Source organism: Panulirus ornatus, chromosome 48, assembly GCF_036320965.1.
Source record: "Panulirus ornatus isolate Po-2019 chromosome 48, ASM3632096v1, whole genome shotgun sequence".
Lineage (NCBI taxonomy): Eukaryota > Metazoa > Arthropoda > Malacostraca > Decapoda > Palinuridae > Panulirus > Panulirus ornatus.
In genome coordinates, this window is record NC_092271.1 from 30,106,036 (window position 1) to 30,121,677 (window position 15,642).

At 49.7% G+C, this 15,642-nt stretch overlaps 2 protein-coding genes across 6 annotated transcripts in view; both read right to left on the minus strand.

Moving 5' to 3' along the window:
• milt (trafficking kinesin-binding protein milt) overlaps positions 1–15,642 on the minus strand; it is a 249,712-nt gene that overhangs the window by 134,861 nt on the left and 99,209 nt on the right. The window lies entirely within an intron of this gene.
• The window catches only part of LOC139763941 (uncharacterized), a 108,100-nt gene that overhangs the window by 80,606 nt on the left and 11,852 nt on the right, over positions 1–15,642 (minus strand). Inside the window, exon 2 of the mRNA XM_071690423.1 lies at positions 189–1,480. The gene's annotated coding sequence lies outside the window, so the exon portion shown is untranslated. The remainder of the gene's footprint in view (positions 1–188; positions 1,481–15,642) is intronic.

Consider the following 15,642-nt stretch of genomic DNA (forward strand, 5'->3'; position numbering starts at 1 on the left):
ATTCGGCAAGTGACTTTGTGATACCATTCGACCCTCTGATGGTTTCTATTCATTCCTAAGTAAAGTCTGATATTTCAATAATGTGATATTGAAAACAACACACATCAGTACATACCCAGCTTATTTCATATGCATACAGGCGAACACTTAACACCGCAACATAATGAAATGACACATACCACACTTACCCTCAACATCCACGTCCTCGACAATTTCGGCTCTGGTGAACTCAAACACATCATCTTCAAAGTACTGCTCGGAATCCCTCCTCCATTCCGTCCTTCCTTCGCTGTTTTCCTCTTCTTCAATCTCAAGGGAAAGGATGTCCTCGTCCATACACAAGGAGACGAGGACATTTTCTTGGAGGGATCTCTGTCCATCGTCAGAATACTCAAACGATTTGGCAGAATGTGTCACTTCACCGTCATCTACGTCGATGTCTTCTCGTGAAGTTTCCCTTTTATTTGCATCATCGGGTTCCACACAGCAGCAGCGGTTGTGTTCCAAGTTTCGTGACAAACCGCATGTCTCATGGATGGTCGTCCCCTCTTCTCCGTTGGTTATCTCTTGTTCTGTTTCACTTTGTTTGTCGAGTCCATATTCTGCTTCCAGCTTTCCATCATCGTCTTCCTCCTGCAGGTGGTTTAGCGTTTCCCTGTTGTTCCGTCCGAAGGTCTCTTGGCTCCATTTTCTGAGCGGACTTGTCCTCAAGATGGTCTTCAACTCTGTACTATAACTCCCTTCCTGCTGGCCAACGGGGAAGAGGAAGCGTTCTTGATCCTGATGATACACCTGATAACTGGACTGCTGCTCTTGCAGCCGTTGCTGGAATCGCGTGTTCCAGTTCCTGGCCTGGCGGTGAGCTCGCCTGTCTACGCCCTCTGTCAGTGGGGGCGGGGGCAGAGGCCACCCCGTCAGCCCACGTAGACCGTAATAAGCCACTTCTCAGGGGCTCGTGCACCGAGTGGGTTGTGGGTACTCAACTGTCCTCAGTAACATGGAAATGACAACAATTTCTACAGTGACTTTACCTAACACTTGTTTATCTTACAGTGTTTATTCCTGTTACACAATCAAGTTTTATTCACAGGATTTTGTGTTTCGCTCTAACGACCAAATATCTCGCTAACGTGAATAACTCAACGTCTTCCACTTCATCTTCACTAAACAATACTTCCTGGCCAGGAGTCACCAGTAGTATCACACACGAGTGAAACCAGTAACGAGTTGAACAAGAGAGGAGGAGAGCCAGGGAGGAGGACCTGAGCGGCCGCGAGGACCTGGCCGGCCACGCCCTGCTATCTGATGTCCAGGTGCTCAGCCTCAGCCTCAGCCTCCTCGTCGTCTCCCTGGGACTGGCGTCCGTACGTCACACTTATCATCGTCCTCAACAGCCAGCAACAATGTTACAACTTATTGTTGTTACAACCTGTTGTTGCTACAACTTGTTACAAAATGTTTTTAATATTCAGAAGTACACCTGAAAACATATACAAACATCTGACCACTTTAACATACATGGACCATAACTTAACACTGGTATACATACACGATCTGTTCGAAGATATATATATATATATATATATATATATATATATATATATATATATATATATATATATATATATATATATATATATATATATATATAATGAAAAAAATCTGGGAAATATGCGTTAATCACGTGCAAGTCTCCAGACGATGCAAAATATCCATCTTTTTCGTGGTATACAAGACGAGGGGGGGCGGCTGCGGTAGCTAAATGGAGTCTGTGTTGCTGTGACCACAGCCTGGACACACACGGGTATACCACAGTACACCACAGCCTGGACACACACATGTATACCACAGTACACCACAGCCTGGACACACACGGGTATACCACAGTACACCACAGCCTGGACACACACGGGTATACCACAGTACACCACAGCCTGGACACACACGGGTATACCACAGTACACCACAGCCTGGACACACACAGGTATACCACAGTACACCACAGCCTGGACACACACATGTATACCACAGTACACCACAGCCTGGACACACACAGGTATACCACAGTAAACCACAGCCTGGACACACACATGTATACCACAGTAAACCACAGCCTGGACACACACATGTATACCACAGTACACCACAGCCTGGACACACACAGGTATACCACAGTAAATCACAGCCTGGACACACACATGTATACCACAGTACACCACAGCCTGGACACACACATGTATACCACAGTACACCACAGCCTGGACACACACAGGTATACCACAGTACACCACAGCCTGGACACACACATGTATACCACAGTACACCACAGCCTGGACACACACATGTATACCACAGTAAACCACAGCCTGGACACACAGGTATACCACAGTACACCACAGCCTGGACACACACGGGTATACCACAGTACACCACAGCCTGGACACACACAGGTATACCACAGTACACCACAGCCTGGACACACACATGTATACCACAGTAAACCACAGCCTGGACACACAGGTATACCACAGTACACCACAGCCTGGACACACACGGGTATACCACAGTACACCACAGCCTGGACACACACAGGTATACCACAGTACACCACAGCCTGGACACACACATGTATACCACAGTAAACAACAGCCTGGACACACACATGTATACCACAGTAAACCACAGCCTGGACACACAGGTATACCACAGTACACCACCCATCCCCAGTATTGCATATTTTCTGACGCCAGTAAGACGGGCTGGACCTCCTGAGAGAGAACATGGTAGAAACATGTGTAGTAGTAGCCCTCTCCCTCTTCTGGTCTATACGAACAGTAATGACAAATATGTTTGCATTATGTTGTCAAGGATACCAACCTACACACTAGCGGCCGGGAGTAACGAACACACATACACACACACACACACACCGGAGGGTCAGCACCAGCCACACCGGAGGGTCAGCACCAGCCACACCGGAGGGTCAGCACCAGCCACACGGAGGGTCAGCACCAGCCACACGGAGGGTCAGCACCAGCCACACGGAGGGTCAGCACCAGCCACAACGGAGGGTCAGCACCAGCCACAACGGAGGGTCAGCACCAGCCACAACGGAGGGTCAGCACCAGCCACACGGAGGGTCAGCACCAGCCACAACGGAGGGTCAGCACCAGCCACAACGGAGGGTCAGCACCAGCCACACGGAGGGTCAGCACCAGCCACAACGGAGGGTCAGCACCAGCCACAACGGAGGGTCAGCACCAGCCACTGACCTTTAACTCGACATTTCCCTGAACCATCAGCCCGGCCCACCATAAGGCAGTATCCAGGACCTGCTACGCTACACACCACATTTTCCAGGAATGATGGGCGACTGCCGTGCTGAGGGAGGAACCTTCCAGAACAATGTACAATAATGTTATGGATCAGACCGTCGTGACCCATCAGGTCCACCCTTACCTGTCCTTCCCAGGTCAGACCCACCTACATTACACTGTGCCTATTGTTGTCCTTCATCCCGTACACTCTGAACTATATCACAAGGAACATGTGTGTGTGTGTGTGTGTGTGTGTGTGTGTGTGTGTGTGTGTGCGTTTGACTCGATTTAACAGTACGAAGTCTGTTAGTCTTTTGTATATCAAAACTACAGTTTACATCTGTCTACCCACAAAGGGAAATGCTCCGACGTTATATGTCAACCACGTCTGTCTGTGATCCTGCCACACATACCAACACCCTGGTCTGGTCTGCTCGGAGCCCTGGTAATGAGCCGATACTAACAAACCTATTATGTAAGAGGAAAAAATATAGTGACGTCACATGCAACAGACTCGTCAATCGCTGCAGGTTGAATGTTACTTCCTGACGTCATCAGATTGAGCTGTAGCGATCGACGACATAGTGAATGTAATGACGTCATGTATTAAAGAACCACGCCCATTTACGTCACCGCCTTGACCACACCCACTGATCAAGTGTGATGGGAACGACAGATGACAAGATGAAGAAAATAAAAACTAACGATGAATGGAGAGAAAAGTGGGAGAAGCAGGACCGTCTGATGCAGCAGGGTGGTGCTAGCAACACTGGCAGGGGCTGCCTGGGAAACATATTGCATATGTTGCACAAGTGAGGGTGTGGCCTTGCAGGCCGCTGTGTCACCCGTAAACATACTGCAGTGTGTGAAGATATTGGTAAAGTGGGGAATCAGTGGATGAGACTGAAAGCACTGGAAGTGTAAAATCACTGAATGTGTGTGAAGGCACTGGAGGTGTGTGAAGGCAGTGTACGAGTGTGTGAAGGCAGTGTACAAGTATGACAGTACTGGATGACAGGTTAACTGAAAGGAGAGGGACGGACTAGGGAGGCTTTAGGAATATAAATAGTCACGCCACCAAGAGTAAGGTAATCCTCCCCGACCCGATAATGACCAACGACACACTAAGGCTCTCGTGCCTCAGTGGTCAGCCAAGGTTCCTACTTGCTCACACCTAACACAGCGTGATGAAGGATCAAGTAACGGAGAAAGTATGAGGAAAGTTATGAGAATCAATGAGGGAAAGGTCGAGGAGAAGATAAGTGTAACGAACAGAAAAAAGTTAATAATATAAATATCAAAAGTCTGCAAGAAGAATGAAAAAAAAACCCAGAAAGTGAATCATACAAGAATGAGAAAAATAAAAATCTAGTCACGCTAGGAAACACTTCAACATTTGCCAAACTCTATGGGTTAGGTTACTGAGGTGTAGATGAGAGTGAAGCCAAGGAGGAGCAGTAAAGACATAACTTGATCTGCAGCCTCCCAGAACCGTCACAAAAGGAGAGCCACACAGCTCCCGAGACACCAGCAGGTCAGCTTCACGGACGTGTCCGACCCTGACGTCAGTAATGCTACATCGATCAACAAATCAACCTCCTCTTTGCTGGGTCCCAACTTCTCTTACTCTGCTTTATAAGACAAACTCATCCACTTTAATCATCCACTTTAATCATCCACGTTAAGAAAACTTATAACAAGTTGTCTTTACAGTTGCGAGGCACAGGCTTGGTATATTCATGCCGGCTCGACTTCCTGGAGTAATTTTACCCAGGTATACACACACCAGCCCCAGCAGGAAGGCCCATTATATGCTTCACCGAGGAGAATATACAGGAACCGTGATATGGAACAACGGACGGCACTAAAGCAATAATACAATGAATGAGAAAAGCGATTACTGAAGGTGGATACAAACTAAAGATTAAGATTAGAAAATGTGTCAAACTTTTGTACAAGATAAAAGTAACGTCTTACTACGTTCACACAGATCGCGCCAAACTTGGTCATTTTCTTCTGTACTTCGTCTGACTATAACTATAATTTTCAGAATGGGAAAGTCAGTTGTTCGTGTGCGTCCCTGGCTCCCGGCTGCCGTGACCTGCTGAGTTTTCTTCTCTGCCATCTGACGAGGGATGTAAGCCTAAGTATAAGTAGTATAAGTATTCTTTATACAATCAGGAAAAATTAAGGGTTATTGACATCGCTGATCTCTTGTACAGAGGAGACTGAGTTGCTTCTGTCTTCCAGCAGGAGGTACAGTGAGGGACTGCCTCAGCGGAAGCCGCAGCGGTGATAGCATTTCGGAAGACATTACTTGACTCTCTGTCAAGACACTTGTACCTCTGAGGAGGAGTCTCAACCTCTCAGGCCTGACCTGATCTAGAGTGTGACCCGCTAAGGCCCACGGCTCCACCCCGGCTGACCATCCGCAAGTGAGTACATCAGAGCAAGGTCGCCACACATAAGGCCTAAGCCGACCTACATAATGGCCAAGTGATTATCCATATTCCAATACGCGAGGCTGACGTGGTGAGGTTGAGTAACTCAAGTTAACCTGGTCATGAAACGCTATAGCTTCGTAAAGTTTCGACCATTTATAATTTCTCGGGTGCTTATGAGTGCATTCCTCGTCTTGATATCTATGTTTCCACTTTGAGAGCCACCGTTATCAACGGGTACATCACATCTTGTACGATCCAACGATTACTACACTCACACTCGCCTTCTACATTCCTAAATAATTGCTTACAACTTCAGGCAGAAATTCATGTGCTGGCGGGCTTGACACTGTACTTAACGGTGGGTTATCTGGATGACCTGTTAGTAACATGTCTTTCTGTACAAAGATGATAAAACACTATGAGGGTCTCATGACACACTGCGTGAGGTTTGGTCGTAACAGAAAAACATTAAAAGGCAAGAGAGAAAAAAGGTGCACTACACAAAATGGCTGGGTAGCTCTGCCACAAATAATAAGCCTACGAGAGCTTCTCTTATTTGGTGTTCCTGTGCGAGCAACGTCAGAGCGGGGCTTCCCTCTTCACAGCCAGGGCCTCTCTGGGGCGTCCATCACACCGGCAGTAGAGTTCGCACAAGGTCTTCCCGGCCTTCGTCATCATAACATCTTTACGAAGTAGTTACACTTGTATCTTCCATTTGTGTATGAATCAATGTAAGTCTTGGGTGACTAAGACTCATGTTAAAGCCTCAAGAAGTGTCGTCGTCTGGTCAGTAGGAGTGAGGAACAGTGAGAGCCACAGGCCAGCATCAGTGACGGGGCCTCCCCATAACGGGTGCCACACATCACCAGATGCTCCAACACTAACCTCATCATGTCACAATACAAAGATCATTTTTCAGTATGGGCTCGTGAGAGGGGTAAAGTCTTTTCGAGTGTGAGCGCGTAATGCCGTAGTATACGCCGGTGACCAGGCGGTGGTCATTACAGTCGAGAGCCACTGTCACCAACACAAGAGGGCCTGGCTCGTGCTACAGCTGTAGGGTCGCTCCACCACGACCACACAACATGGCTGGCCCTCCAACATGAGAGGCTCACCACCACACACGATAATGATGACATTATGCACGTGGAAGATGATCATATTGTCTTATTCTAGAATCAGTACACTTGGTAACGTTGATGGTGACGGTAGACGGTACTCCAGCATATGGTTATCTTAACTCTCAAATAAAAAGATGTCTCTCCTATACACGACAATGTGCACAAATCCCCAGGATGTGCACAAATCCCCAGGGATGTGCACAAATCCCCAGGATGTGCACAAATCCCCAGGATGTGCACAAATCCCCAGGATGTGCACAAATCCCCAGGATGTGCACAAATCCCCAGATGTGCACAAATCCCCAGGATGTGCACAAATCCCCAGGATGTGCACAAATCCCCAGGATGTGCACAAATCCCCAGGATGTGCACAAATCCCCAGGGATGTGCACAAATCCCCAGGGATGTGCACAAATCCCCAGGATGTGCACAAATCCCCAGGATGTGCACAAATCCCCAGGATGTGCACAAATCCCCAGGGATGTGCACAAATCCCCAGGATGTGCACAAATCCCCAGGGATGTGCACAAATCCCCAGGATGTGCACAAATCCCCAGGGATGTGCACAAATCCCCAGGATGTGCACAAATCCCCAGGATGTGCACAAATCCCCAGGATGTGCACAAATCCCCAGGATGTGCACAAATCCCCAGGATGTGCACAAATCCCCAGGATGTGCACAAATCCCCAGGATGTGCACAAATCCCCAGGATGTGCACAAATCCCCAGGATGTGCACAAATCCCCAGGATGTGCACAAATCCCCAGGATGTGCACAAATCCCCAGGATGTGCACAAATCCCCAGATGTGCACAAATCCCCAGGATGTGCACAAATCCCCAGGATGTGCACAAATCCCCAGGATGTGCACAAATCCCCAGGGATGTGCACAAATCCCCAGGATGTGCACAAATCCCCAGGGATGTGCACAAATCCCCAGGATGTGCACAAATCCCCAGGATGTGCACAAATCCCCAGGATGTGCACAAATCCCCAGGGATGTGCACAAATCCCCAGGATGTGCACAAATCCCCAGGGATGTGCACAAATCCCCAGGGATGTGCACAAATCCCCAGGGATGTGCACAAATCCCCAGGATGTGCACAAATCCCCAGGGATGTGCACAAATCCCCAGGATGTGCACAAATCCCCAGGATGTGCACAAATCCCCAGATGTGCACAAATCCCCAGGATGTGCACAAATCCCCAGGGATGTGCACAAATCCCCAGGGATGTGCACAAATCCCCAGGATGTGCACAAATCCCCAGGATGTGCACAAATCCCCAGGGATGTGCACAAATCCCCAGGATGTGCACAAATCCCCAGGATGTGCACAAATCCCCAGGGATGTGCACAAATCCCCAGGATGTGCACAAATCCCCAGGATGTGCACAAATCCCCAGGATGTGCACAAATCCCCAGGGATGTGCACAAATCCCCAGGATGTGCACAAATCCCCAGATGTGCACAAATCCCCAGGATGTGCACAAATCCCCAGGATGTGCACAAATCCCCAGGATGTGCACAAATCCCCAGGATGTGCACAAATCCCCAGGATGTGCACAAATCCCCAGGATGTGCACAAATCCCCAGGATGTGCACAAATCCCCAGGATGTGCACAAATCCCCAGGATGTGCACAAATCCCCAGGATGTGCACAAATCCCCAGGATGTGCACAAATCCCCAGGATGTGCACAAATCCCCAGGATGTGCACAAATCCCCAGGATGTGCACAAATCCCCAGGGATGTGCACAAATCCCCAGGATGTGCACAAATCCCCAGGGATGTGCACAAATCCCCAGGATGTGCACAAATCCCCAGGATGTGCACAAATCCCCAGGATGTGCACAAATCCCCAGGGATGTGCACAAATCCCCAGGATGTGCACAAATCCCCAGGATGTGCACAAATCCCCAGGATGTGCACAAATCCCCAGGGATGTGCACAAATCCCCAGGGATGTGCACAAATCCCCAGGGATGTGCACAAATCCCCAGGATGTGCACAAATCCCCAGGATGTGCACAAATCCCCAGGATGTGCACAAATCCCCAGGATGTGCACAAATCCCCAGGGATGTGCACAAATCCCCAGGATGTGCACAAATCCCCAGGATGTGCACAAATCCCCAGGGATGTGCACAAATCCCCAGGATGTGCACAAATCCCCAGGATGTGCACAAATCCCCAGGATGTGCACAAATCCCCAGGGATGTGCACAAATCCCCAGGATGTGCACAAATCCCCAGGATGTGCACAAATCCCCAGGATGTGCACAAATCCCCAGGGATGTGCACAAATCCCCAGGGATGTGCACAAATCCCCAGGATGTGCACAAATCCCCAGGATGTGCACAAATCCCCAGGATGTGCACAAATCCCCAGGATGTGCACAAATCCCCAGGGATGTGCACAAATCCCCAGGATGTGCACAAATCCCCAGGATGTGCACAAATCCCCAGGATGTGCACAAATCCCCAGGATGTGCACAAATCCCCAGGATGTGCACAAATCCCCAGATGTGCACAAATCCCCAGGATGTGCACAAATCCCCAGGATGTGCACAAATCCCCAGGGATGTGCACAAATCCCCAGGATGTGCACAAATCCCCAGGATGTGCACAAATCCCCAGGATGTGCACAAATCCCCAGGATGTGCACAAATCCCCAGGGATGTGCACAAATCCCCAGGGATGTGCACAAATCCCCAGGGATGTGCACAAATCCCCAGGATGTGCACAAATCCCCAGGATGTGCACAAATCCCCAGGATGTGCACAAATCCCCAGGATGTGCACAAATCCCCAGGGATGTGCACAAATCCCCAGGGATGTGCACAAATCCCCAGGGATGTGCACAAATCCCCAGGATGTGCACAAATCCCCAGGATGTGCACAAATCCCCAGGATGTGCACAAATCCCCAGGGATGTGCACAAATCCCCAGGATGTGCACAAATCCCCAGGATGTGCACAAATCCCCAGGATGTGCACAAATCCCCAGGATGTGCACAAATCCCCAGGATGTGCACAAATCCCCAGGATGTGCACAAATCCCCAGGGATGTGCACAAATCCCCAGGGATGTGCACAAATCCCCAGGATGTGCACAAATCCCCAGGATGTGCACAAATCCCCAGGATGTGCACAAATCCCCAGGGATGTGCACAAATCCCCAGGATGTGCACAAATCCCCAGGATGTGCACAAATCCCCAGGATGTGCACAAATCCCCAGGATGTGCACAAATCCCCAGGATGTGCACAAATCCCCAGGATGTGCACAAATCCCCAGGATGTGCACAAATCCCCAGGATGTGCACAAATCCCCAGGATGTGCACAAATCCCCAGGATGTGCACAAATCCCCAGGATGTGCACAAATCCCCAGGATGTGCACAAATCCCCAGGGATGTGCACAAATCCCCAGGATGTGCACAAATCCCCAGGATGTGCACAAATCCCCAGGATGTGCACAAATCCCCAGGGATGTGCACAAATCCCCAGGATGTGCACAAATCCCCAGGGATGTGCACAAATCCCCAGGATGTGCACAAATCCCCAGGATGTGCACAAATCCCCAGGATGTGCACAAATCCCCAGGATGTGCACAAATCCCCAGGGATGTGCACAAATCCCCAGGATGTGCACAAATCCCCAGGATGTGCACAAATCCCCAGGATGTGCACAAATCCCCAGGGATGTGCACAAATCCCCAGGATGTGCACAAATCCCCAGATGTGCACAAATCCCCAGGATGTGCACAAATCCCCAGGATGTGCACAAATCCCCAGGATGTGCACAAATCCCCAGGATGTGCACAAATCCCCAGGGATGTGCACAAATCCCCAGGATGTGCACAAATCCCCAGGGATGTGCACAAATCCCCAGGGATGTGCACAAATCCCCAGGATGTGCACAAATCCCCAGGATGTGCACAAATCCCCAGGGATGTGCACAAATCCCCAGGATGTGCACAAATCCCCAGGGATGTGCACAAATCCCCAGGGATGTGCACAAATCCCCAGGATGTGCACAAATCCCCAGGATGTGCACAAATCCCCAGGATGTGCACAAATCCCCAGGATGTGCACAAATCCCCAGGATGTGCACAAATCCCCAGGGATGTGCACAAATCCCCAGGATGTGCACAAATCCCCAGGATGTGCACAAATCCCCAGGGATGTGCACAAATCCCCAGGATGTGCACAAATCCCCAGGGATGTGCACAAATCCCCAGGATGTGCACAAATCCCCAGGATGTGCACAAATCCCCAGGATGTGCACAAATCCCCAGGATGTGCACAAATCCCCAGGATGTGCACAAATCCCCAGGATGTGCACAAATCCCCAGGATGTGCACAAATCCCCAGGATGTGCACAAATCCCCAGGATGTGCACAAATCCCCAGGATGTGCACAAATCCCCAGGGATGTGCACAAATCCCCAGGATGTGCACAAATCCCCAGGATGTGCACAAATCCCCAGGATGTGCACAAATCCCCAGGATGTGCACAAATCCCCAGGATGTGCACAAATCCCCAGGATGTGCACAAATCCCCAGGATGTGCACAAATCCCCAGGATGTGCACAAATCCCCAGGATGTGCACAAATCCCCAGGGATGTGCACAAATCCCCAGGATGTGCACAAATCCCCAGGGATGTGCACAAATCCCCAGGATGTGCACAAATCCCCAGATGTGCACAAATCCCCAGGATGTGCACAAATCCCCAGGATGTGCACAAATCCCCAGGATGTGCACAAATCCCCAGATGTGCACAAATCCCCAGGATGTGCACAAATCCCCAGGATGTGCACAAATCCCCAGGATGTGCACAAATCCCCAGGATGTGCACAAATCCCCAGGGATGTGCACAAATCCCCAGGATGTGCACAAATCCCCAGGATGTGCACAAATCCCCAGGATGTGCACAAATCCCCAGATGTGCACAAATCCCCAGGGATGTGCACAAATCCCCAGGATGTGCACAAATCCCCAGATGTGCACAAATCCCCAGGATGTGCACAAATCCCCAGGGATGTGCACAAATCCCCAGGATGTGCACAAATCCCCAGGATGTGCACAAATCCCCAGGATGTGCACAAATCCCCAGGGATGTGCACAAATCCCCAGGATGTGCACAAATCCCCAGGATGTGCACAAATCCCCAGGATGTGCACAAATCCCCAGGATGTGCACAAATCCCCAGGATGTGCACAAATCCCCAGGATGTGCACAAATCCCCAGGATGTGCACAAATCCCCAGGATGTGCACAAATCCCCAGGATGTGCACAAATCCCCAGGATGTGCACAAATCCCCAGGGATGTGCACAAATCCCCAGGATGTGCACAAATCCCCAGGATGTGCACAAATCCCCAGATGTGCACAAATCCCCAGGATGTGCACAAATCCCCAGGGATGTGCACAAATCCCCAGGGATGTGCACAAATCCCCAGGGATGTGCACAAATCCCCAGGGATGTGCACAAATCCCCAGGGATGTGCACAAATCCCCAGGGATGTGCACAAATCCCCAGGGATGTGCACAAATCCCCAGGATGTGCACAAATCCCCAGGGATGTGCACAAATCCCCAGGATGTGCACAAATCCCCAGGATGTGCACAAATCCCCAGGGATGTGCACAAATCCCCAGGATGTGCACAAATCCCCAGGGATGTGCACAAATCCCCAGATGTGCACAAATCCCCAGGATGTGCACAAATCCCCAGGATGTGCACAAATCCCCAGGGATGTGCACAAATCCCCAGGATGTGCACAAATCCCCAGGATGTGCACAAATCCCCAGGATGTGCACAAATCCCCAGGGATGTGCACAAATCCCCAGGGATGTGCACAAATCCCCAGGATGTGCACAAATCCCCAGGATGTGCACAAATCCCCAGGGATGTGCACAAATCCCCAGGATGTGCACAAATCCCCAGGGATGTGCACAAATCCCCAGGGATGTGCACAAATCCCCAGGATGTGCACAAATCCCCAGGATGTGCACAAATCCCCAGGATGTGCACAAATCCCCAGGGATGTGCACAAATCCCCAGGGATGTGCACAAATCCCCAGGATGTGCACAAATCCCCAGGGATGTGCACAAATCCCCAGGATGTGCACAAATCCCCAGGATGTGCACAAATCCCCAGGATGTGCACAAATCCCCAGGATGTGCACAAATCCCCAGGGATGTGCACAAATCCCCAGGATGTGCACAAATCCCCAGGATGTGCACAAATCCCCAGGATGTGCACAAATCCCCAGGGATGTGCACAAATCCCCAGGATGTGCACAAATCCCCAGGATGTGCACAAATCCCCAGGATGTGCACAAATCCCCAGGATGTGCACAAATCCCCAGGGATGTGCACAAATCCCCAGGATGTGCACAAATCCCCAGGATGTGCACAAATCCCCAGGATGTGCACAAATCCCCAGGATGTGCACAAATCCCCAGGGATGTGCACAAATCCCCAGGATGTGCACAAATCCCCAGGATGTGCACAAATCCCCAGGATGTGCACAAATCCCCAGGATGTGCACAAATCCCCAGGATGTGCACAAATCCCCAGGATGTGCACAAATCCCCAGGATGTGCACAAATCCCCAGGATGTGCACAAATCCCCAGGGATGTGCACAAATCCCCAGGATGTGCACAAATCCCCAGGATGTGCACAAATCCCCAGGGATGTGCACAAATCCCCAGGGATGTGCACAAATCCCCAGGATGTGCACAAATCCCCAGGGATGTGCACAAATCCCCAGGGATGTGCACAAATCCCCAGGGATGTGCACAGTTTAACAAGAAACTGGAGAAGATTTCCTACTGTACACATAATTCCAGCCACCGGCGTAATCAGTGATCCTAAATAAAATCTTTGAAACAATTTTCTGTAACAATAAGAGCAGAGACAGACCGTCCTCTAGTGTCACCATAGCAATGTGGTAAGGCAGGGCGATGAGAGGTAGATGTCTTCCCGGGGGTCAACCACGTCGCTCACGGGAGGTGAAAGCAACAAGAAGGAAACCGAAAAAAAAACGAGGGAAGAGAAGAGGAGGTAAGTGGGTTCAGGAGCAGCAGTGGTACCATTCCTTCCGTGACGTAATAACAGCCCGGATGTTAGCAGGTCCAAGGCAGGCAGGTGGGCCCTCTGCCTCACCTCATCATGACCAGTCATGAACCACAAGTAGCACCGTCTGGTTCCGTGGGGCTAACCCACTGCACGCCAGGCGGACTGCCCTTGATGGTGGAAGCTGCAGGAGGGGCAGAGGGTGGCGCTGGGGGGAGGGGGGAGTGGGAGACAAGATGTATTTAAAGGGAACAACAATTGCGCCACACGTGACGTATCATCAGCATCAACAACCACGTACCTACAGGGAAAGTGACAACATCAACATCCACGTACGTACCTACAGGGAAGATGACATCATCAACAACCACGTATCTACAGGGAAGATGACATCATCAACAACCACGTATCTACAGGGAAGATGACATCATCAACAACCACGTATCTACAGGGAAGATGACATCATCAACAACCACGTATCTACAGGGAAGATGACATAATCAACAACCACGTACCTAAAGGGAAGGTGATATCATCAACAACCACGTATCTACAGGGAAGATGACATAATCAACAACACGTACCTAAAGAGAAGGTGACATCATCAACAACCACGTACCTAAAGGGAAGATGACATCATCAACAACCACGTAACTACAGGGAAGATGACATCATCAACAACCACGTATCTACAGGGAAGATGACATAATCAACAACCACGTACCTAAAGGGAAGGTGACATCATCAACAACCACGTAACTACAGAGAAGATGATATCATCATCATCAAACACGTACCTACAGGGAAGATGACATCATCTACAACCATTTACCTAAAGAGAAGATGACATCATCAACAACCACGTATCTACAGGGAAGCAGACGTCATTATCAACATATCACTTGTTTTCCAAATGTTCAGAGATTATCTTCACCAACATTTCGTAAGTCTGACGTCATGAGGGAGGGTTAGATATAGTGTTGTCTATCTTATCATGATCATATATGAATGTGATCATGCAAGAGTTAACGTTGTCACATGACACAAGTCTTCATGATGATCATGATTCAGATGTCTGAATCATGATCATCATGAAGTTACAACAACTATTTACTAAACACAAAAGCAACTACAATCCTCCCTTGTTTCAACCTTCCACCTAAAACACTTGCGAGAGTAAGCAAGGATGGCGAGAACCTCTGTCATGCCTGGTCAAGATCGAGCAGGTATAGGGAGCACAGAGAGTCCCAGGAGCCCGTCTGCACCACATGTGTTATGATGGAACACATCTAACTCACGGCAAACATTACATCAGCACCTGGCAAACACTTGCCTTACATAATCTCAATCTAGCTGCCGACGGATGTGTTATGTACATATGGGTCAAGCAGGGGGCCTGTGCTAGCTAGAGACCCGTGGGTGTCTCGGGAGACCATCAGACAGACCTAAGGCTGACCCATGATCAGCTGGTGATGATGGCTGACAGCCGTGTGGCCAACATTTCACGATATGTTTTGGTGTATAACATTACCATCAGCATAACTAATAATGACATAGCTAGTACTGTAGGTGCACACCCAACCCAGGGGGAAGCCCGACTTTTGTACTAACAAGTTAAAGTATTTGCAGGCTTATCTTAACACTATACGAGTTGGTATATTAAAACAGCTCACACACACACACACAC